Genomic DNA, 24,654 nt, shown 5'->3' with positions numbered 1-24,654 from the left:
CACAAAACATAGTAAAGGCAGTTAGAAAATTACAAAATGTTTCAAATAAATGCTGGACTTTTGAACTTAATCAAAGTATCCTGAAAAAAAAGTTCCAAGGCTTCCATAAAAATATTAGAATAAAGCAAAAACAACAGAATATCTGTAGATTTATTTCTAGTGAAGAGTAAATCAAATAAAAAATGTTTCTCAGGGAAAAGATAGACGACCAGAAAGACAAAGTGTCCAATGAAATATATCAGACAATTTTAACCACTAAAGCCAACAGGGACGCTTCTAGTCCATTTCTAAAAATGTTGCTTTGATATTCAGCTCCATATGAGAATGAATCCACTCTTTGAAATCTCCTCAAACTCCCATGTGTTTAAATGAGAAGCTGGAATATTCAGAAAAACACAAGGCTTCCTCCCACACACATCCTGACCTCTTCTTCACCATCCTCACAATTATCAACATGATTTGCTGCTCTGAAGAGTGCTGGCCACTCTAATGATACTCTACTGGGTTTGTTCCTCTGTTTGTCTCACCCACTCTTACTGGTATTTGTTTCAGAGAAATGATATCACTTTTCTGCTGTGTGGCCGAATTGCCAGTAATGATGATGATAATTGCAGACTCGTGGAGCATGGCTGAGATTAACTCCCTTGAATTAATGATTGGTGGGTACTTGGAAGTGTTGCTTCAAAGTAAATGTCAGGAAAACAACATTTGACAGATTGCCAAATGACCCTGGGTTGGAACAACAGCTTTCAGGGCTCGGTTTTGGAACAGCTCTTTTACAAGTGGAGACATGGTCTGAAATGAACTTTGCCACACCAGCAGGTGAATTCTATCTATCTATCTATCTATCTATCTATCTATCTATCTATCTATCTATCTATCTATCTATCTATCTATCTATCTATCTATCTATCTATCTATAAACTAATCTATCTATCTATCTATCTATCTATCTATCTGTCTGTCTGTCTATCTGTCTATCTGTATCTATCTAGCTATCTACTGTATGGAATGCACCTGCCTTAAAGGGACTTTTTGTCTCTATTTTTTATTTTTTATTTTCTTTTTTGCAAACGCCTGATCCAGCATCAGATCAATGTTATCTCAAAGCTACTTTATCTATCCTAAAAGCTCAAACTGAATTAATGGCAGCCATGTGTTGATGTTGTTATTGTTGTTGTTGTTGTTGTTGTTGTTATGTGTGGAGATTTAGTGCTTAGATTTAGGTGGAAAGGTTGCTAGCATGAGTTTTATTTTTGTCATTCAGGCCTAAACTGGAACTGAGATTCAAGGACTCACTGAAAACATTTACCCAGCCTCATAATTTTCAGATCTGTATGATAGGCCTATTGTTTTTCACTTGAGAACAAAATGATTTTTAAGCTATTATCCATTTGTTGATATTTTTTCATAGGGCGCACATAAAATTTTTATTGTAAATTTAGTACTTGAGTTTGAAGATCAATATTTTTGGAAAGTGTAGTGCCTCATTGATTCACTGACCTTTTGTTGAAAAAGAAGCTAAGAATTCTCTTTTTGTCCTTATTCTGTTTTCTGTTTTTCAGTTTCAGGCTCTATTCATTGAAGGTCTTTATAATTCTTTCCATACTAAGCACTGAAATAATGGCAATGTCAGGCTATTCCGACTGTTCGTTTCAAAATCTTTTTGCTTCTGAATTGTGCACAACACAGTTTATAATTTATCACCCAGCTGGCCGCATCCTGTCACCCAGAGAGCCACATGTCAATCTAGATCCAGGCTGTATTTTGGTACCTGATGTAGTTGTCATAGCACAATATATTCACTCTCCTGTAGGTCACTTTGCTAAGAAACCGCCTGCCAAGAAAGTGAATATGAATGCAAATGCAATCATTTTGTTTTGCTTTTAGTCCAATGTTGACCTTTGTATCACAATAGAACCTCTTAAACATGCTCTTGAAGGTTATAACAGCCTTAGCAAAGTCCGCTGGTTAAAATCTGATGCTTACACAATCTCCATCCAGCCCTGCGGGAGACATTAATGCAGTGAAGTCTGCGATGGCCTCCTGATCTTCCACAAATGGAAGGATTTTAGATATAAAAAGCTTAAGTATGGATGCAAACAAAGGTCGCATGTGTTCCAGATTGCCCTACGGTTACTCATTCATGCTTATGTAAAAATCCACAGGAAACCTTGAATATTGCATAATTGATATGGTGGGAGGAAACATATAGAAACTTGGTGAACACCAATGTGCAGCTAAATGCATGTCTTGGAAAGTCTGAAAGAAACATCAGTGGTTTCTTGTAAGAAAATACCTATTTTTTGTACATTATTCATTGTGTTTATATATTAACATGTTATTCAAAAAATGTTTCTTCTTGCTGCTCCTCAAATGACTTTCCTTTTTGACTGACGTCATCTAAACATTAAAGCCAACTGGTTAATGTTAACCAAAAGCCTACTAGCTACTACTGAGTCATTTGCCAGGGGGTTTATAATCAGCATGAAACAGAAATTATGATCATCCTTTTATTGCTTTTTTGATGTACAAATGATTGGAACTGCTTTTCAAATGAGAAAAAAAAAATGTTGGATTGGACCTGATTGATTGAAAATTGAGTGTTCGATAACGTATAAACGAGTCTGTATAAAAAATATGTAACTGCCTTTTAAATTTTTGGTTGTGAAATTGATCATATCTGGGGGTCCTTATCATGAAAAGTTTTTTTAAAAACTCCATTGCCTGGTCAAAAAGCCTCATCAAGAGTGAGTGCCAGTGGTGTTTTAGGAGAAAAGTAGTCCAATATCTAAAGCAAGATTGCTTTCTGGTCTAAATTGATTCTCTTATGAAAAACAAAAAAAATAATAAAAATCCTTAATTGAAACCCTTTGTGATGAAATCAAGTTTACTAGCAGTTTCTGAGTGAAAATTGTTTCTGTACCTTTTCCACAGAAGAAAGTCAGGTCAGATAGGGAAAGTAAATATGACAAAATCTTAGATTTATACATTTTCAGTGAATTATCCGCTTAAAATTGACTTTAAGGATCTTAATCATGTTTAAGGGGTCCTATTATGCTTTTTCACTTTTTCAGCTTTAGTTAGTGTGTAGTGCTGCAGTTTGAGCTTTAAAAAGATCTGCAAGGTTACAAAGCTGAAAGTCTAATCTGAAATGAAATATAGAAAACACTTTTCAAGAGCTACAACAAACGGCTCGTTCAGACTACAATGCACTTCTTCCGGATCTTGTGTCACAACTTTGATCATTTAAATAACACCCCCCCCCCCACACACACACACACACACACAATATATATATATAAAAAAAAAACATGTACCACTTTGAAACCACTTTTAAAATCTTTGCTTGAAAAGGTTCTGCACTATCCTCTTGTTTGTAAACATTCTCAGGGTCTAAATAAAGCACAATTGACATCATCATTAATATTTCCAGTAGAGCAGATGAAACTCGCAGTTATGATAAGGGGTGTGTCATTTCCGGAACATTTGCCAATCACAATGTTCTGGGCCAGCTAACCAATCAGAGCACATTTTGAGTTACGGAAAGAGGGCTTTCATCGGAACAGGAATTAAACAGGTCAATTGAGATGGGAAGAGAGGTACTGCAATAATGTAAAAAATGTAAAAATAAAAAACAAAACAATGCATTTATGGAACAATCAAGCATGAAAACCTATTCAAGTACACCCCAAAACCCAAATCAAACCTTACAGTGCATAATAGGACCCCTTCAACTACATGTAGAACTGTATATAAAATAGAAACACTGCTTTGTCTTAGAGCTTTCTGTCATGTCACTCAGAACATAAGGAGCGTCGGTGGTCACTATAACCCCTCGGACCCTGACTGTGTCAATCTGATCATCATTACAGCCAGAGGAAATTACTCTGAAAGAGACAAATTCAGGCAGGGTGTTGTGAAATGATGACTGAGGCTGTCTCATGAGGATGTGTTTGTGGGTGGGATCTCTCTTCAGATGGCATGTCTGTCATGAGTCTGCCTATCACTTGTATCTCCCAGCATTCCACACACCAGGTGCAGTCACCATCTCTCCAGCCGTTGCCATGCCAATGGTACTTGTTTCTTCTCGTTTTCTTCCCCCGGGGATGAAAAGTCAAAGGTGGCTATTCGTCTCCCCCCTCTGGCAGCCATATTCCTACAAACTCATCATAGGTCTATTAGCGTTGGACTCCTTCAGTTCCACTGTGACTCGTAATAACTGCAGGGGCCACGTTACTGTTAGCACACATTTTCTCAATGATTTTTCTAGTGTCAGTTTTAGGGTTGGTACTCATGAGCTTCAGTTTTTATAGAAATGCTGGTTTCTGAATGTGTGCATTCGTCCTCTGAAAAGAACATGAAAAAAATGTCTGGCTTTCATTTGTGAATGATTTGCTTGCTTGAATGAAATGAATGAAAAATGAATGAAATCTCAATGAATTCAAGGTCATTACTTTGCAGTCACATTTAGCTTAAAAATCAAACTGGAATTGTTATTGTATTGTGTTTACTCAAGGCTTGTGACAGTTCATTCAGGGTCACATCTGATTGGTTCATATGACAGTATGTGGTTAAAGTTAGACATTTTTACACAAGTTTTGTTGGAATAAAAAATGAAAGTAAAATTACTTTAAAATTAAAGTACTTATTATATCTTTTTTAATTTTTACAGTTATATTTCTCACAATTCCGATGCTTTGTTGGTAGCAATTCTGTTAAGTTTGGTTGAGGGTTTGGTGTTAAGTTAAATGTTGTTATTATTTAATAACTAAAAAATATTATATAGTAAGGCTCCCCCATAATAGTCGACTAATCGTTAGTCGACCAGAAAAGGCTTGGTCGACCAACATTTTTTTAGTCACTTAGTCACAAAAAAAAAATAATAATAATAATAAAAAATCCACAGGCAAATATAATAGAGTACATCAGGTAGGACATCCAAACGCTTGCCTATCATTCATTGACCTCAAATATGGCTTATCATCTGAAATATGTAAATATTAGCAACTTTACATGGTCACTCAATCTAATGTTAACATAGAGAAATGTACGCTATTTGGTGTCTTTGCAGAGCATGGAGCTGAACAGTAACTCACTGCAGGACAGATAGAGGTGCCAGTGCACTCACTTGCTCTTAAAATACTCCATCATTTTTGGTCATACAGATAAGAGTAATAAATCTTTCGAATCTGTAAAGACTACGTTTGTTTGTGTGCACTCAGAATAACAACAAAACATTGCGCTTTTGCAAAATAATATAAGCAAACAGGATGCACTTTCTGCCATCTCGGTCTCCGTGAACTTGAGTGCGAAACTCTGTGTATGTTTGCCTTACAGACATTAAAAATATATCTATAGAGAGTTAAATGTCTGCTTTCAAATGAACCAATTCAAATGAAAAACAAATATTCTCAGATTATGTAATCCGTATGAAACAAGGTGCATCTACTGCGATGATGACGAGTCTCTTGAACCAAGAACAAAGAAAGCACTAGTTTATCAAATTATTAAAATGTTAATGCAGTCTCCTTACTGATTTTCACTGACACATTCATAATCATTACTCCTGTCGGTTCACTGTGGCAAGCTTTACGCGTCTGCTCGAGAGCTTACTAGGCTGTGTAGGCAGTTAAAGTCTCATTATAATGATTTCAATGGTTTATTAATTAATGTGCGATTAGACAACTAATGCTTAAAAAGAACAACTACTAGTTGACAAAAAAAATCCTTAGTCGAGGGCAGCCCTATTATTTAGTAAATGTTAGTATTAGTTATACTATTAAAGTATTTCATATTTTGAATGAGGTTTTATTTTAATAATTTTGTAATTTGCTTTTGTTGTTTTTATAATGAAAATGTTTTTTAGTTTAATTTTATTTTTATGTGATTGTATAGCAAGAGAGAGACAGAGTCGAAGTGTTAATTTAGTATTAATTACTAAAACTAAAACTTAATTTTAATTTAAGTTTTAGCAATTTTGTTAGTTGCTTTTGTTGTCTTTCTATTTTTATTTCAGTCATTTTTGTATATTTTAATCATTTTAGTACTTCAGATCTATTTCAGTTAGTTGTCAAAGCAAATTTTCTAATTTTTGTTTAGGTTTTAGCTTTATTTAAATTACCAAAAAAATGTTTTTAATCATTTTGGAAGTGTTTTGTTTTAGTCTATTACAGTATCGTAGAAGGCAGCAAACTACCTTTTAGAGCCTTTAGCATGAAGAATGCACTTATGCCTTTAAAATGCTGCTTGCATAGGCAGCTCACTAGATTTTGGAACAAAGCTCTGGTGTTTGTAGGAGCAATTTGCTCTTGTTTTTATTTAGTATATAGTTAGAACCAAATTACTTCCTCCAAAGCACCAAAGGATCATTAATGAAATCATTAGGGACCCGTAAGTTGCTTGAAAATCATTAAGAAATCAGTAAGTGGAATTGGAAATTGAAATGGAACCATTACATTAATTTCTATTCCAATCACTGGTTTTATTGATCTGTTAATGTGTCCATGTGTCTGTTCTGTTTATGCTTTCTCTGCCTTCAAACTCTGCCTTTGACTAACGCTTTAAAAGGGGTCATTAACTGAGGAATCACAATTCCATTGATCTTTTGATTTATAGGAGGTCATTGTGATATAAAAACTTTCTGTAAGTTTCAGAACTCAAAACTATGTCGTTAGTCTAAAAACGGAACATTTTGAAGCCAATCTGCCAAAACGACAGATTTTGGAATCTCCCACTTTATGACGTAATAGTGTGGCTAAGCACTGCCTCCACAGAAGACCAACGCCGGCTTCTACAGCACTGCCTGTTTAGCCCCACCCACCAATGTGAGCACATAATAGATAAAATGACAATATGCTGCAAATGCAGTTGTATGCAGAAAGCAAATGATAAACTTTATTTGATTAACTTTATTTTTTATGAAATGCCAGCAGTGTTGGGTAAGTTACTTTCAAAAAGTAATTAATTACTAATTACATAATCAATATTGTATTTAAATTACTTTTCTAATTACTCTGTCTGAAAAGTAATTTAGTTACTCAATAAGTAACGTTATTATTTAAATTGTTAATTTTAGTTAAAATCCCTATAAACGTTAAAGCAGAGACAATAGAAATTCAACTCTTTATTCTTTCAATTTGAGTCAAACATGCAATAGTTTAGCCTTTTAGTTTTAAAACAAATGTAATAAACATTTTAACAAAAAAAAATGTAACCTTACTTGGTTAACAAATAGAATTACTCTGCAAAATATCTAAATAACAAAAAGCTCAAGAAAAGTTAAACATTACATGTATCGAGCTGTAAGCATTAAATTTTTCAAAGCAATGAGTACCATATTTCATACACACTAACATACTGTACATGTACTGGCAGTCACTAATTCTAATTTTGCCTACTCCTTACAAAAACAACATTTGTACTGTTTTTCATGCACATATGCTTGTATTACCATTCAGTACATAAACAACATTCTGATATTTTGTAAACTAAATTATTGCTTTTTGTGTCTAGGTGAGGAAGGTGTTTGCACACATGCATGTCTGCAGATAATGAGTTCAGAGGCGGGAAAGACTGTTCCTCACTTTAGGTTTTTATATGGATTGCTTAATCAAATAATATTGGTTTTCAATTTGAAATGGTTCATTGGCTGTGTGTGTCAAAAATGCGCTGAGTTTTGGTTAATTTTTGAGACGCATTGCAGATAGAAGTTCACGGAGACAGAGACGGCAGAAAGCACACCCTGTTTGTTTTCTTTATTCTACAAAAGCATAATGTTTTATTGTTATTGTCAGTGTACACATCAAAGTAGACCCTTTTTAGATTCGATTCATTTTAGTCTTATCTACTGTATCTGAGTATATTAGGTTATTTTCTCAATCAGAAAATACTGCAAGTCAACATGCCGGCATGCAGAGGGTTAAAGACGCTGCATTCAATATTATCTTTTAGACGATAAATTTAGATTTCAAGTTCAATACTGATTTTAGAACTGCTGAAATTATTTACAGTATGTAACATAAGTACTTTAGAAGTAACTGTAATTAAATGACATAAAGATGAGCAGTAATCCCTTACTCTACTTTTTAGGTGGATAAGTAATTTAATTACAGTAACAGAGTGCCAGACCACATCTGTAAGAACTTGGTACTTTGTTCATTTCATTTTACCACAGATTTGTTTACAAAAAGGCACAATTCGACACAGGATTTTCAAAAAGACTGAAAATAAAAGTCTATGCTGGGTTGAATATATCTGACCACACAAGTGTGAGAAACTGTTTTCATTACGTGATCAGGTTGCTTTTTCTGTTATTACAAATCGTTTGATACGTACTGAGTATTTATGTGTTTTTAACCTAAATCACAGCAGCATCCATCAGTGAAGGATGTAGGCTGTCAAACATACACATCTGTTAGGCAATCATAGCAGTGGATGTTTACTTTAAAGTCTATTATCTGCCATGCCTATTCAAACAGCATTCTGATGAGGGTGGTCAAAACTAAATTATTGTTTTTTGATGTAAAAATCTTGAAAACATTATAAGTGTACCATAGATCAGAACAAAATACAAACAAAAACAAAGGCAGTTCATGACCACTTTCATTTCTGAACAGATAATCTAGGCAGTGGAACCTTTGTAGGAACTCAATAATGTTATCACACCCCTCTAATGTTTTGTAGATAAGAGACCAATAAAAAAAAGTAAAACACTGGACAATCAGACTATTACACTCTTCAACTATTTGTTTAACAAATGATGAAAGAAATCGTGTGCAAATTTGCTGAAACAGAAAAGCAGATAATGTATTCAAAATTAAGAGAACAAAATCCAAATTGTGCATGACTAAGATATCTTGCCTTAGGTCTACTTTCAAATGCAGGCAAGCAATTGAGTTAGTATAAGTGTAGCCTTTCTGGTTCTGCCCCCCTCATTTTTGCTCCAAGCAGGATTCAAACCAGTGTTTCCAGCATGGGAGGTGGGCACACTAACAAGACACTACAGACCACAGCCTCTAGCATCAGCTGCCAGCGCACCTCTTAAGATCAGGGGATTGAGGTTTACCTGCACAGCTCTTACCAGCTGGCCTCCTTTGCATAAGCTTTCACAGGATGACCTGTGACTACTGTAAAATCAAGGCCACTGCTGGCCAAATGTGTACCCTAAACAGGATTGTATTGTTGTGCCCCCCTCCCTCAAATATTATAGAAGTAAAAAAATAAAATAATAATAATAATAATAATAATAATAATAATAACTACTGTTGGGGTCAAAATAGAACTTTAATAATATATAAAAGTAAATAAATATTGTATTATTTACAAATTGCAATTGTAGTTCAAGACAGTTTCCTATGGCTATGACTTTATTAATACAGTTGTCTGATTGATTTTATAGTCTCAAGCATTCAGAAATCATGCAAAAGAAAATTAAGCAGGTACTACGATAAAGTGATGTGATGTCCACATGTTTTTTGTTGAAGAAATTATAGGGGCTGTGTCATCTATAGCAAAAAGATGGCCAAAAATAAAGATTAAGTGGATATTTGAATTAAATGTTTGGTCAATAGCCTATTAAACAAGAATTTGATTGTCCCAAGTGAGGCAGCAGCAATTACCAGGCCTTTGGCTCCCTTTGCAGGCATTTTTAATAACATGTAACTGTTTATTTTGTATTAGCCTACATTATGTATTTTAACAGTGTTATTAGATGAAACCATATAATAAATTAACCAATCATTATTGCCTCATTGTTTTTATATAATGCCTTTTAAGTCATTTTTAAGGTTATTGTTGGCTTAGGTCTGTTTTTATAACAACAAACATTTTTTATCTTAATACTCCTTTGTAAATTATTATTTGAAGCAGCCTAACAAAACCATGGTTACTTTGCGGTTACCATGGCTACAAGAACCATGATTTTTGGTTTTATTCATGTTAAAACCACGGCTAATTTTCTTAAGGGAACATGGGAACTCAGAGAGAATATTAGATGCATTGGTGGTGGTGTAAGTATTACCGACATTAAAACACGTTATGAACGTCAACAGCCAAAACAAGTTTCACAGGATTATCAATGTGCCTGAAAGTGATGCACTTCTTCTTCTTTTTTTCTCGGCACCAGATTGCTATTGTCTTTTCTTTTCACTGGCATAGTTGCCCCTCAATTATGATAATTTGCATTCAGCCGCAAACATGAGGTGCGGGCGCTCATGTGCACAGATGCGGGAATGGTGCGTCATGGTATTTATTTATTTATTTATTTTATTATTATTATTATTTCTGAGAAACTGGGATGGTGCCCATCCAACCCCTACCACAGGAGTTTGTGCCCTACGCAAACTGCGTACTCTGCATATAGGGAGCAGTAGTACTGTGTAAAATTAAACAGGATTTATAATTTAATCACTTTTTATCATCATTTACTCACCCTCATGTCATTCTAAAAGTGTATGACTTGACTTCTGTGGGACGCAAAAGAAGATATTTTGAAAAATGTCTGAATAATTTATTATAAGTCATTGGGGTTTAGTGTTGTTTTGGATGCAAGTGACTTTCATTGTGTGAACAAAAACAGTTGAAACTTTCTTCAATATATCTTCTGTCCACAGAAGAATGATCACATATGTTGTTGAGGGTGAGTAAATAATGACGGAATTTTTCATTCTGGGTAAAATATGAACTAATAGCAAACAAATAGTGATTTTTTTGGGTTTGCCACTAAAGTTTTTGTGCTACTAATACGCTAATTCTGATGTCTTGCTCGCTTTGCTGTATAATTTAATTCTAAAAATTAAATCTTTGTGAAAGTTTAAAAGTTTATGTTGACGTGAAATAGACCTCTGAAAACCACAACATGACAATCACAACTACATTTGTGTTTGTGTAAACATACAGGAGAGGATGCATTTTACAGTACAGGTTTTCAAATAGCTTTTCTTGATATTTTTGAATGATCATCTCAAACAAAATCTTACACTAACAGTTTCATGTGATCATAAAACTAGTACATCTGGAGTATTATAAAAATATTTCTTACAAATGTTACACATACTGTACATTAAAAACAGTATATTTGCTAAAGTAACAAAATTAAACCATAGGTAAAATGCTAAAAACGGGCCATTAAACTTTTATTTTATAAAAAAAAGATTATGCCATTATCTCGAGATATACCTGTATAAATCCTATTTTTAATCCAATAAATAAAACAATAAATGCATAAATCTACGAATGTACATATAAACTAAACCACGCATGTCTTATCAAAGATTTCAGTTTAACTAATATATTTTTAAATAAGGCAATATATATGATGACTCTATGGCTAATGTGTCAGATTTAAAACTATTATATAGTACATGTATGAACAAAAATATATTTTGTAATTGCAAAACACTAAAGATTGGTTAGAGAATCTGTTTCCAAACAAATGAGCACACATCTATACCAAGCTGCATGTGAAAGTTTACAGAATGCATATATTTTAAAGCACTTTTATGGCTTCTTAAGGCAGAGAAAATTATGTCTTTCCTCACAGTCTGTGGGTTTCCAAAGCTTCTCTTCTCTGTCCAGAGCTCCACAGCGCAGATTTCCAGCAGGACACTGGATCTCTCCATCCACAGACCAGGCTTTATATTGAAGATCATCTCCACTGACCCAGAACCAATGGCCAGCCATAAAGCGCAGACCAGTCCACACATAAGCTGTCTGGGATGTTAGAGTCTTATTTATCACCTCTTCCATATATATTTGAGAACTTAGGCTCACCAAGTCATTGTAGTTCTGCCTGCAGTAGTTCAGAGATTCATCCCATGTCTTATTCTGCTGCACCAGAATGGGCTCAAAGACCTCCATACAGTAGAATGGAAAATATTTAGAGCACAAAACATTGTAATAATAATGGTGCTCTCTGCAGTATTTCTGCGCATCTTCCCAGGTCATTCTTTCTTTCACAAGAAAGTGTTTTCTGTACAGACTAAAGCTCAGTCCAAAGAGACTCAAAAAAAGGGAAACAGTGAATGTAGCCTTCATTTCTGCACAGATGATCTACACTGTGCCACCTTTGCGTGTGCTCAGTGATAAAGGGCTATTTTTGTCAGATGTGATGTTGGTGGGTTTCCTCCTATGAACTATTAGCTTCAGCTCCTTCCACAAAATTTCAATTGGATTAAGGTCCAGACTTTGACTTGACCATTATGAAACATTCACTTTGTTCTCCTTTAACCATTCTTTGGTAGAACAACTTTTGTGCTTGGGGTGGTTGTCTTGCTGCATGATCCACTTTCTCTTGAGAATTAGTTCACTGACAGATGCCTGACATAATTATAATTCATTGTTCCATCAATGATGGCAAGCTGTCCTGGTGCAGATGCAGCAAAACAGGCCCAAACAATGATACTACCACCACCATGTTTCAAAGATGGGATGAGGTTCTTATGTTGGAATGCAGTGTGTTCTTTTCTTCAAACATAACGCTTCTCATTTAAACCAAAAAAGTTATATTTTGGTCTCATCTGTCCACAAAACATTTCTCAAGTAGCCCTCTGGCTTGTCTACATGATCTTTAGCAAACTGCAGACTGGCAGCAAAGTTCTTTTTGGATGCACCATGCACACTGTGGTTGTTCAGTGTTCTCCTGATGGTGGACCCATGAACATTAACATTAGCCAATGTGAGGAAGGACTTTAGTTGCAAAGAAGTTACCCTGGGTTCCTTTGCAACCTTGCAGAGTATTACACATCTTGCTTTTGGAGTGATCTTTGTTGGTCAGTCACTCCTTGGGAGGATAACAGTGGTCTTGAATTTCCTCCATTTGTACACACGCTGTCTGACTGTGGATTTGTGGAGTCAAAACTCTTTAGAGATGTTTTGTAATCTTTTCAAGCCTGATTAGCAACAACAACTCATTTTCTGAGGTCCTCAGAGATCTCCTTTGTTCATGCCATGATACACTTCCACAAACATGATCATATATATATATATATATATATATATATATATATATATATATATATACATATATATATATTCTATGTAAACAAGTAATTGTTAACTATGATGTTACTTTTTTATTGCACCAACTTTGCATAGATGATAGCACAAAAGACCATTTCACAAAAATAAATATATAATCATGCAAACAAATAAATAAACCTTATGAGTGACCATGACCTGTGACTCTACAAAAAAAGTTTACACTTCAAGCCCCCAATGTTAAAACCAAAACTACGCTCTTGGCCATGACAGACTCCAATTCTTCTGATACTGATTTCACTTCAAAATTCATTTGTTAGTCCCTTTAGCTGTGATGATAATCGTGTTTGTGCTTTGGCTTTCTTTTGATCCAAACATTCTTTAATGCGAAAAAGAATATGAAAAACACTGTTTTATCTCACAGGTTTTCCATCCTTGTATCTCTTTGCTGTTCTGAACTGAGTAAATACTGGACGTAATGTTTGTCTCACAGCAGCATTTCTGTTGTGTGCTTTCTTTATATAATTCATCCCAGGCAGAACATTGTTGCATTTACCCAGTGATGTTCTTTCTCCTGCATTTATTATTTACTCCAAATCTCCAAAGAACTGTAATGTCCTTGTATTACAACCATGGCACTCTTTTTTAGCTTTCCAGTGAGGAAAAAGGTCAGACTGTAGCTCAATGTGACTTCACTAAGGCTCTGTTCCAAAATAAACTGCCTTGCTGTCTACTACCTACAGTACGTACCACAGTTTCCACAAAAATATTAAGCAGCATAACTGTTTTCAACATTGTAGTTAATTAGCAATGTTTCTTGAGCAACAAATCAGCATATTAGAATGATTTCTGAGTGACATTGAAGACTGGAGTAATGATGCTGAAAATTCAGCTTTGCATCACAGGAATAAATTACATATTCAAATGTTTTCAAATAGAAAGAAGTTATTATTAATTGTAATAATATTTCACAATATTGCTGTTTTTACTGTATTTTTAATCAAATAAATGCAGCTTTGGTGAGCATGAGAGACTTTCAAAAATAAAAAATAAATTTTGCATCTACCTCATCTTTTGAACGTTACTGTATGTTGCTTATTATTTTGTTAGAACGCACTGCTAAATTTAAATGACGGTCAAACAGATGGTGTTACAGCATCAGCCAGCAGGTTCTAACAAGGCAATGCTATGCAAAACCCAGTCTCAAACAAATACTAGCTCTACAGACAATGGAGGAATTGCAGTTCTCTGTGCATATGAAGTTCGTAAGACAGGAGAAAGTGTTTTATGCTACATGTTATAAAAAGTGACCGTTTTACTCTTGTGGTTCTTTGCCAGATGTAATAAACCTGGCAGCAGCCCTAAAGGTCAGACCCCAGATGAGAGCAGCCGCCGGACAGATGCTAACTCCTCCGTCTCAGACCTGGCCAACTCCGTCACCAGTGATATGCTGATGGTAATGTGAACTTTTGAAGCTTATGGGTAAAACCAATTTTTTTTTTTTTTTTTTAAAGGTATTTTCAACTAATATTTTATAATTAAGACTGTTTTTCACAGTTGCCAGTTTATATCTCACAATCGCAAGTTATAAACTCGTAATTGTGAGTTTATATCTTTTTTTCTACAAATTCTGAGCTTAAATCTTGCAATTCTTTACTTTTTTGTCTTTGAATTCTGAATTTACATTTCAGAATTTTGACTTTTTTCCTCAGAATTCTGAGATTACATCTGAAATTACATACAGTAAAAAAAAAAAAAAAATTGTGACTTTATCTCAAAATTCCAACTTTTTTGTCACACAGTTGCAACATTATATCTCACATTACATCTTGCTATTCTGTTTTGTTTGTTTTTTTGTTTGTTTGTTTCTGCCATGGAATAAAAAATAAAAACGTAATTGTGATTTTTTTTTTTTTTTTTTTTTTTTTACTTCTGGCTTTTTTCTTACAATTATGAGTTTACAATTGCAACTCATAATTCTGAGTTTACATCCCAAAATTTTAAATTTTTTCTCCTCATTTTGAGTTTGTCTTATTTTTACTATTTCTCTGAATTTGTATTTGAGTCATAAACTCATAATTCTAAGTTTACACTCTCGAAATTCAGACTTTTTCTTCAAAATCTGAACCACTGAAAATAAAATAACTTCAACTTTTTATATCACAATTTTGACTTTTTTCCTCACAATTGCAAGGTTTTTTCTCATAATTCTAACATTTCATTTCAGAATTGCAAGTTTACTGTACATATCGCATTTCAGACTTTTTCTGACAATTGCCAGTTTATTGTCATAATTGCAAGTTATAAACTTGTAATGAGTTTATATGTTTTTCTACATGTTCTGAGCTTACATCTTGCAATTTTTTAAAATTTTCTCTGAATTTATATCTCAGAATTTTGACATTTTTCTTCAGAATTCTGAGATAACATAAAAAAATTGTGACTGTATCTCATAATTCCAACTTTTTTGCAACTTTACATCTCACAATATGCAAGTTGACATCTTAAACAACTTTAATTTTGTGGTGGCAATGAGCTTCCATAGTTTTCTCTTGTTTTGCTTCTCTGACGTGGCACTAGTTTTGATGTGGACCCTTTAAACACAGGGATGCATCATGTGTAATTGGTGCTCTCCCTTACTGCAGTCAGTCACACACAGAGATGTGTCAAAAGGAACTTACCTCCACAAAAGGCCCATAATTAGAACTGGTACAATGTGCTGCTGGGACGCGGACAATGGCCTTCACAGGGTCTGCGTGTCATTATGTGGGTGGTAAGACGTTTTTAAAGAGATGTGATGAGGGCTAATGATGGTGCTTCCTCTTTAAGAGGGTGCCAGAAGCTCTTGTAAGCGCCAGCCTCTCGCAGCTCTGAGTCTCACTGGAGGGGATCCGGGCATTGGGGCATGGCATGTCAAATAAAGCCCAACTTTTAGCCAAGGTCTTGACATGGATGGGAGTTCATTAATTCGATATGCTGCTGCTTGTCAGACCACTTTAAGTGATGGATCACAAAGGTGTTTGTAAAGACCACCAACCAGTTCCCAACTTTTCGTCCTTCACCACATATTAACGTGAAGGCAATGGCTTTTCACAACTCGTTAGAGAGCATACTGGCAACTTGTCTCATATTTGACAAGTGCAGTGTTTTTTTTTAGTCATGTTTAGGCAGCAGGGGAGTCTGTTCCATTAGTTTGCCCGATTTAAAACAGTAGTTACTGACATAAGAATATTGTGAAGCACAAGAGACTCAGTTAATTTCAATAGAGCATGTTGTTAAAATCATTTTATAATATTCTCTCTTTTTTTTTTTTTACATTTTTGTATTTAAACTTGTGAGTTTGTCAGTGCTTTTGACTGATTCATTAAAAGAATCGGTTCATTAGAATCATCTGTTCTTGAATCAGATTCAGTGTTATTTTAGTATCAGTTGTATACTATTTTGAATTAACTTTTATTTTTGTATTTTTTGTTTTATTTTTAGTTGTAGTTTTAGTGGTTTTGTTATGTGCTTTTGTTTTATTCGTTTTTTAAGTTTCTGTTTGGCTTTTATTTCAATTTTAGTTTTAGTAATTTTAGAACTTCAGACTTTAAACTTTGAAGATTTTAACTTAGTTTTTTTTATATTTGTCTCAAATATTGCAACTAAGTAATTTTTATTAAGGTTTTTGGTTTTAAACTAATAACTTGTGTGTGAGTGCTTTTGACGCATTAAAAAAACTGGTTCATAAGAGTCAACTGTTCATGAATCAGATTCAGTGATATTTCAGTATTATTTTTATAATACTTGTAGTTATTAATATTTTAAATTAGATTCTTAACTTAAACCTAATTTATTTCGTTCAGTTGAATGTTTTTATTGAATATTTATATTTTTATTTATATTTTTGTTTTGTTTCAACTTTAGTTAAAGGAAACTATTTTGATAGTTTTAGTTTTGATTAACAATAAAAAATGCTGTTTTTTGTGTGTTTTTTTTTTTTTTTTTTTTTTTTTTTTTTTTTCTGTATAACCAGTGAAGATGCAATAGAAATGTGTGGGTATTTGTGTTTATTAATTGTATTAGTTTGCAGTACCTGGTATTTCATATCATCACATTTAATTTTTTTAATTATTTATTTAGCCACACTAATGTAGATACAGTTATGGTGCAGGACACACTGCAGTGTGGTTTTGTTAATAATGAATTAACGAGGAGTGATTAAGCTTTTTAATGACAATCTTGTCCACTTTGGTTTGTGTTGTCCCCAGGCTCTGAGGAAGAGGAACACGAAGGACCCGTGTGTGAGAAGCTGGGACGCATCCAGTTCAGCGTGGGATACAATTTTCAGGACTCCACACTGACAGTGAAAACCTAAAGTAAGTCAGATCTGCACTAGGGTCAGGATCTACCTGCGAAAGATTTCTCCGGTACTTCAGATCCATTCGTCAACTCTAACCTTCTGCCAGACAAGAAGCACAAACTTGAGACCAAGGTCAAAAGAAAGAACCTCAACCCTCACTGGAACGAGACCTTCCTATTTGAAGGTCAGTATGTTTTGATATCTCAGCTACATTATTATATGTTTAGAGTTTATAGGACTTTTGCAGTTCAAAGATGGTTCCCCACATGTAGCCAGACATCTGACTCGTTAAATCATGTACGTGTTATATGATTTAACTCACTTTCCATTGAAAGGAAAAAATTGAATATTTTTTTATTAAGTCTTTTATAAAGGCATTTATGTGATCAAAAATACAGTAAAAACAGTAATATTGTAAAATCATAATATTGTATGACATCATATTAACCCAACAAATGTGTTGTGTAACAAATGTAAATTAAATAAATCATCAACTGTATATTAGTTATTCGTCACAAGTGCTCATATCAACCCAGCACCTTCTAAACAGGAAACATTTCCCAGTGGAAACAAAAGTATGCAATTTAGTATGCAGTGTGCATCAAGCGGTCGATGAAGGGGGCCGGTCCAAAGTATTTTTGTACCCCATATTGAGCTGTAAATAATTTGGGTGAGCTAAAATTATCCTCCTCTCATCGTTCTCTCCCAGGGTTCCCATTTGAAAAGGTGGTCCAGCGCACACTGTACCTGCAAGTGCTAGATTATGACCGTTTTAGCAGGAATGACCCTATAGGAGAGGTGTCCATCCCCCTGAACAAGATCGATCTGGCCCACATGCAGACCTTCTGGAAGGAGCTGAAACCCTGCAGCGACGGCAGTGTGAGTGGATCTGTGTGTTTCTACTAAATTACCATTTCTGTCATTATGAAAGTCGAAGAGAGGAAGGAGCCAAAGCAGGAGCAACAGTCGCCAGTAATAGTCAAAGAAAAGCTTCCAAAGAGATGAAGTGGCTGAAAGTGGTTGGCTGGGGACAGGAACAATACAACTTTAATTGTTCAGTGGGTAGAGTATGACGTGCAGAGCCTCAAGTAATGGTGCCTCAAAAGTTTTAGCCCTTTTTAGCCCTTTTACACGAGAACAAGAGATGCATAAGTGTGTCATTAGCATAATGAGTCTGTGAGGTTCTCCAGGTAGGTTTTCTGGCTTGATGTATACTAAAGATCTCCCATGGGTTCATTGATTTCAGCGTGAAAGTCATCGCCTGTTCTGTGCTTAGTGTTTGAAGCTGCCGGGTTTGGACTGAATCTTAAAAGTTCATTGAAATTGTCCTGTGGTGTGACAAATGAATTGTTAAAAGTACAAATATTACATGAAGTCACAGTTAATATGAGGTGATTAAAACTGCATGTGTGATCATTGTGGAAGGAATGGAAGAATTTTGTGTGTCTTAGGTGTAAATTTTTTGAAATTGAGATTTATACATCATCTGAAAGCTGAATGAATAAATAAGCTTTCCATTGATATATGGTTTGATAGGATAGGACAATATTTGGCCGAGATACAACTATTTGAAAATCTGGACTCAGGATGTAAAAAAAAAAAAACAAAAAAAAAATAAAATCTGAAGTTGTCCAAATGAATTCTTTGCTATGCATATTACTAATCAAAAATTAAGTTTTGATCTAAATTTACTGTAGGAAACTTTACAAAATATCGTCATGGAACCAAGATCTTTACTTAATATTCTAATGATTTTTGGTATATATATATATATATATATATATTATATATATATTTATATATATTATATATATATATATATATAGAAAATTATATATATTTATGTGTTTGCCCCATTATTTCTCACAGAAAAAAATCTGTGACCTCATATGAACCAGCTTGCGTGAGTGAATGAACCAGTCCAGTACTGACCTTACCGTGTTCTTATCTTCAGGGGAGTCGAGGAGACCTGCTTGTGTCTTTGTGTTACAATCCCACTGCCAACATCATCACTGTGAGCATCATCAAGGCACGCAATCTCAAAGCCATGGACATCGGGGGAACATCCGGTATCAACATACATCCATAAAACCTCACAAATTAATCATTTAACTTCATGTTATAGTTATATCCCTGTAGATCATTGTGTAGAACATCACACCATCATGGGTTCGATTCCCACAGGACACACTGCTTATGTGTTTACCTTGAATGTTCTGTAAGTTATTCCACAAAGCATCTGCCAAGTGAATAAATGCAAATGTGATATAGTTAAATTCCGTGCACTGTCTGCTTATGGGATTTCTGTGGAAATGTCCTTGTCAAGGTGCCATCTGTGCAGTAATCATCTCCAATATAATTTAGAATTCATTGCAGGAATTCTGATTCCCTGGACCTGAATCGCTGTAGACCGTTCCCTCTTTGTGTGCGTTTCAGACCCCTACGTCAAAGTGTGGCTAATGAACAAAGATAAGCGCGTGGAGAAGAAGAAGACGGTGGTGATGAAGAGGTGTTTGAACCCTGTGTTTAATGAGTCCTTCCCCTTTGATGTCCCCGCTCACGTCCTCAGAGAGACCACCATCGTCATCACAGTCATGGATAAGGACAGACTGAGCCGCAATGATGTCATAGGCAAGGTGTGATGTCACAAACTAGATAGAATTCAGAAATCTTTTGGAACAATATCTAGCATGCAAATGTTTGGGGTCAGTGTGTGTGTGTGTGTTTTCTTTTGTGAAAGAAATTAATACATTTATCTGGCAAGGATATGTTAAATTGGTAAAGAATCAGAATCAGAATCAGAATCAGAATGAGCTTTTATTGCCAGGTAGTTTACACATACGATGAATTTGTTTTCGTGACAGAAAAGCTCCGCAGTGCAACAGAATGACAGCGACAGAACAAAACAAACACAATAAAAGAATAAAAAAATACAAAAAATACAAATCAATAGTAAGGAATGACAATATACAAAATTGACAATTGTATGGCAGATATATTACGAGCAGTTATGTATGTACAGGTATATTATGTGCAAAAAAATAATAATTTAAGTGTACACTAGGTATGTGTGTTAGATAATAAGTGTATGTGTCTGTAAATATAAATTGTGTAATGTGTTCCACAGTTATTATCAAGTGTTCATTAGATGGATTGCCTGAGGGAAGAAACTGTTCCTGTGTCTGGCCGTTCCTGGTGCTCAGTGCTCTGTGTAGCGTCGACCAGATGGCAACAGTTCATCAAATAATCCTGAAAAAAAAAAATGATCACAGGTTCCAAAAAATAGCATGCGTGTTTTTAACAATGATAATAAATCAGCATATTAGAATGATTTCTGAAGGATCATGTGACACTGAAGACTGAAGTAATGATGTTGAAACTTCAGTTTTGCATCACAGGAATAAATTACATTTTAAAATATATTACAATAGAAAATTTTAATTGTTTAAATTTCACGATATTACTGTATTTTTCATCAGGTAAATGCAGCCTTCATGAGCGTAAGGCACTTCTTTAAATCTTACTGATCCCAAACTTATGAGATCATGAAGATTAATCAAAATAATTGTTTCAAACTAACCAACAGTATATACATTTACAGTATACGTATCTATATGTTGGTAAATAATGCTGTTTATTAAATATATGTTGTAAATACTGGTATTTTGGTAATATACTGTATATACTAATTCATGGAAATTATTTTAATTTGCTATATGTAATGAACTTAATCAAAAAGACACAATTTTAACTAAATTTGAAAAAAAAAAATGAACTCACAACAAACAAATAACAAAAAAAAAACAACAAACAACAAATAAAAAATAATTAAAAAAAAAAAAAAAATAAAATAAAAATTATCTTCTTGTAAAACATACTCCAGTAATCTTGGTTTTACTTACAACTTGGGAAAAAAAAAAAATTATAGTGTACAAAATGGTTATTGATGTGTTTTTCTTTTCTTTTCTTTTTTTCAGTTTATAGGTTTGTGGCTTTATTGGTAAATTACCACAGTGGAAGCACAATCCTTATTTTTTCCTGTTCTTGTTTCTTCCATTTTCTTTGTTTTCATGCCATATTTCTAGATCTATCTCTCATGGAAGAGTGGCCCAGCAGAGGTAAAGCACTGGAAAGACATGATGAGTCATCCGCGCACTGCCGTTGCCCAATGGCATGCTCTCAAAGCTTGAAGGACCCGCCCACCAAAAGTAAACAACACCTTCAAAACCCTGTTGATATGCACAAGTTTAAACACGGGTACCAAAAGACATCCAACTATCTTTCTTTCTCTTTCTCACTCTCTCTCCCTCTCTCTCTCTTCCTCCCTTCTCAATTTTTTCCTGCAGTTTGTTTATGGAGACCCTTCCTTTATTCACTGCTTTAATTTTTTCCCACCAAAAAGAGGCTAAGCACTGCCAAGAAGACTGGGAGAGAAAGTCTTGTGTAACCGAGAGAGGTAAACAGACTCGTCTTCCTTGTGGAAAAAAAAGTTTGACAACTCGACTGTTCTCTGAACAGCTGAACAGTGTGACTTCTATCATCACTGAACTTGAAACGGCTGAAAACAATCTCCCGAACAGATCCTTCTATTGCCATGTTTGTGTCTCACCTCCCTCGTGCCGTCCCTCTGACCGTACAGAAAGATCCAGAAGGATCGCAACCACAGTGCAATACCTAATTGAAGGAGGGATGAAGTTGTTGTGTGTTGGACGTTGTCACCTCTTGATGTTTTTCTCAGAACAGTGTGAAATTCGCTGGAACTCTTCGTCGTCTGTATGTACTGTTGGTGCTGTTATGTGACAGAAAAAAAGAGGTCTTGTTTAAAAAAAAAAATTTTTCACGTAAAAACGTAAAAATTCAAACTCACTTTAATTGACTGGATCAGTTCAAGTGCATTAGGGAAATACAATTGAAAAATTTTAGAACATTCCAACAAATAGGGACAAAAAAACTGCGAATCTACGCAAGTACATAAATGCAAACATTTCTAGCCACGTTAGCTTGATTTAAATGCGTTGTTTGTTGAATGCTTCAGGCCTTGTTTCCACCTGGTATTAAGATGCATTTTCATTGATGTAATCAAAAGTGGTCAGTCAAGATGCATTATAGTTTACTTCTGCATTTTAATTCATTTCCTATGATAACTTGATTTCTATGATAACCCTTTTTATTTCGTCACTTGCTTCATTAGTTTCGCAGAAGTGCAGAGAATGGCTCACAAATACGATTAAATGAAGGAAGCCATTACATGCCATGGAAGCCATAAAAGGAAGTGAATGAAAAGGATATGAACGGTAACAGATTTTGATCGTAATCGGTATGTTTAGGCATTGCAAAGTCTGGATTGATTGCATTCGACTATACACCAGCGTTATTATAGTTAACTAAGACTGAATTAAAACTAAAACCATAAAAACAGTTTTTGAAATAAAATAAACATTAATTCAAATATTTTTTTTTTTTGTATAAACTACTTACTAGTTTCCAAGTTTAATTTGAGGCAGATAGACTAAAAATGACAAAAACACACCAAAATTACTAAACTAGCTAAAATTAAAACAAAAAATATAAAAATAAAAAATGACTCAAAATATTAATAAAATCTATAATAGTCATGATGAAAGCAATCCGATTAAATATGTTTTCAACTAAGAAGTTGAAATTATTAAAAAGTATTAATGTTAAATTAAAATATTTATTAAATCACAAAATGCATGTAATTTTATTATATTTATTTTTATTGTAATAATCAAAACTGAAAGATTATTTAACCACATTATTCCATTCAACAAATGTTTGTCTCAAAACTGTGATTTATTATTATTTTTCATATTAAAATTATGTAAATATAATATATTTACTATATTTTTATAATAATAATAAAAACTGAAAGATGACTGTCACATTAGGCCCCAAATGTTGTCAGTAGAGTTTAACTTACAGTAAACTGAACCCAAAATATCAAATGGTTTTTAATTGGCTGTGATTGTGTCTCGTCGCTTTGCATTTTTTTTTCTGTCAATGAAGATAAGTTGTTCTTCCAATGTTTTGACAGCCTCTAAATAGGAGTGAGTTTTGCTTTGCAAGTTGAAAGTGCTTTTTGTCTCATCTAGTTGTGTTATTGAAAGTGGAAAAGCTCGAAATATTGTAGATCCCATTTACAACATTGTTTAGCATCATCCAGTTGTGATTAGGTCAACGAAAATGCATCTTAACAGGACCTCAGTAACACAATACAAAAACATGGTGCATTCGTAGTGTTATGACAAGAGGCACTATGGTCAGTTTCCTGTTTCACATGCAGTTTATTGACCTAAACATCTGATGTTTATTACTGCTACAGAACCCAGCATAAGTATATATATCAGGACTTCATGCTTGCAGTGCTTTGGACAAAGCATTTGTGTACTTGCGTAGAGTACTATACTGATTCTACTGTCAAAGCGAAGTGTGATAGACAAGTTAGGAGTGAGTGTTTGAAGCCTGTGTGTTGACAGATAGAAACAGAACCACAGAAATCCTTTTATCTAAACTAGCATTCCTCATGTAACGTACACATCTTACAGAGGATTGCATCAACCACTTAAACAGTATATGCAATGACACTGCCAATGTGAGTTAAACGCTGCCAAAATGCACTTCATTTCTTTTCATTTTCAAAAGGGCTGAAGAAGTTCTTAGTTTCCCTCCAAAACAAGACGTGCAATTTAAAAGTTAACTAAAGAAAAAGAGCAGAAGTGGGAAAATATAACGCAAGTCGTGTGATTGTTTGTGCGTCTTCGGCTCAGTGTGTATGTTTATATGCGTCTGTCGCTGTCTGTATTTGTGTGTGTGTGTGTTGAGAATTTGGATTACAGAGGTAATTCGATTGATTCCTTATCGTGCTTATGCTGCCTTCGAGTCTTCCTGCGAAGTTCGAGAAATACAGCATGATTTTAGTTTAAATAAAATACTCATTAAAATAATTTTTAGTATGTTTTTGCAACAAAATAAAATACAAATACCTGGGTTTCCACACATCAAAACATTTTTAAGTGAAATTTGGGGTATTACATTAAATTATTGAATGAAAATCACTAACATTTGCTAAATAAATTAGATCTACATCAGAAAATTAATCTAGTATTCATTTTAATTCATTTTGTGTAACAGTATATATAATTCATTTTTAATATGCACACCACTATTGTATTGTATACTGCATATGTATATACTACATATAAAGGGTAAGTTTTATTCATTTTTATGAATCATAAAATGTATTACAGTTAAGAAAATGGCTCTATAAAATAGAATAATAATTTATTGCAATATTGGCAATTGTTACAATTTGT

General features: G+C 34.2%; 1 pseudogene; it reads left to right on the top strand.

The window, feature by feature from the left end:
* Positions 1-22,162, top strand: part of LOC109058551 — a 129,958-nt pseudogene extending 107,796 nt beyond the window's left edge.
* The last annotated feature ends 2,492 nt before the right edge of the window (positions 22,163-24,654 follow it).

The sequence above is a fragment of the Cyprinus carpio genome, chromosome B7, assembly GCF_018340385.1.
Source record: "Cyprinus carpio isolate SPL01 chromosome B7, ASM1834038v1, whole genome shotgun sequence".
NCBI classification, from domain to species: Eukaryota; Metazoa; Chordata; class Actinopteri; order Cypriniformes; family Cyprinidae; genus Cyprinus; species Cyprinus carpio.
The sequence above is the reverse complement of the archived record's forward strand: the minus strand, read 5'-3'. Positions and strand labels throughout refer to the sequence as shown.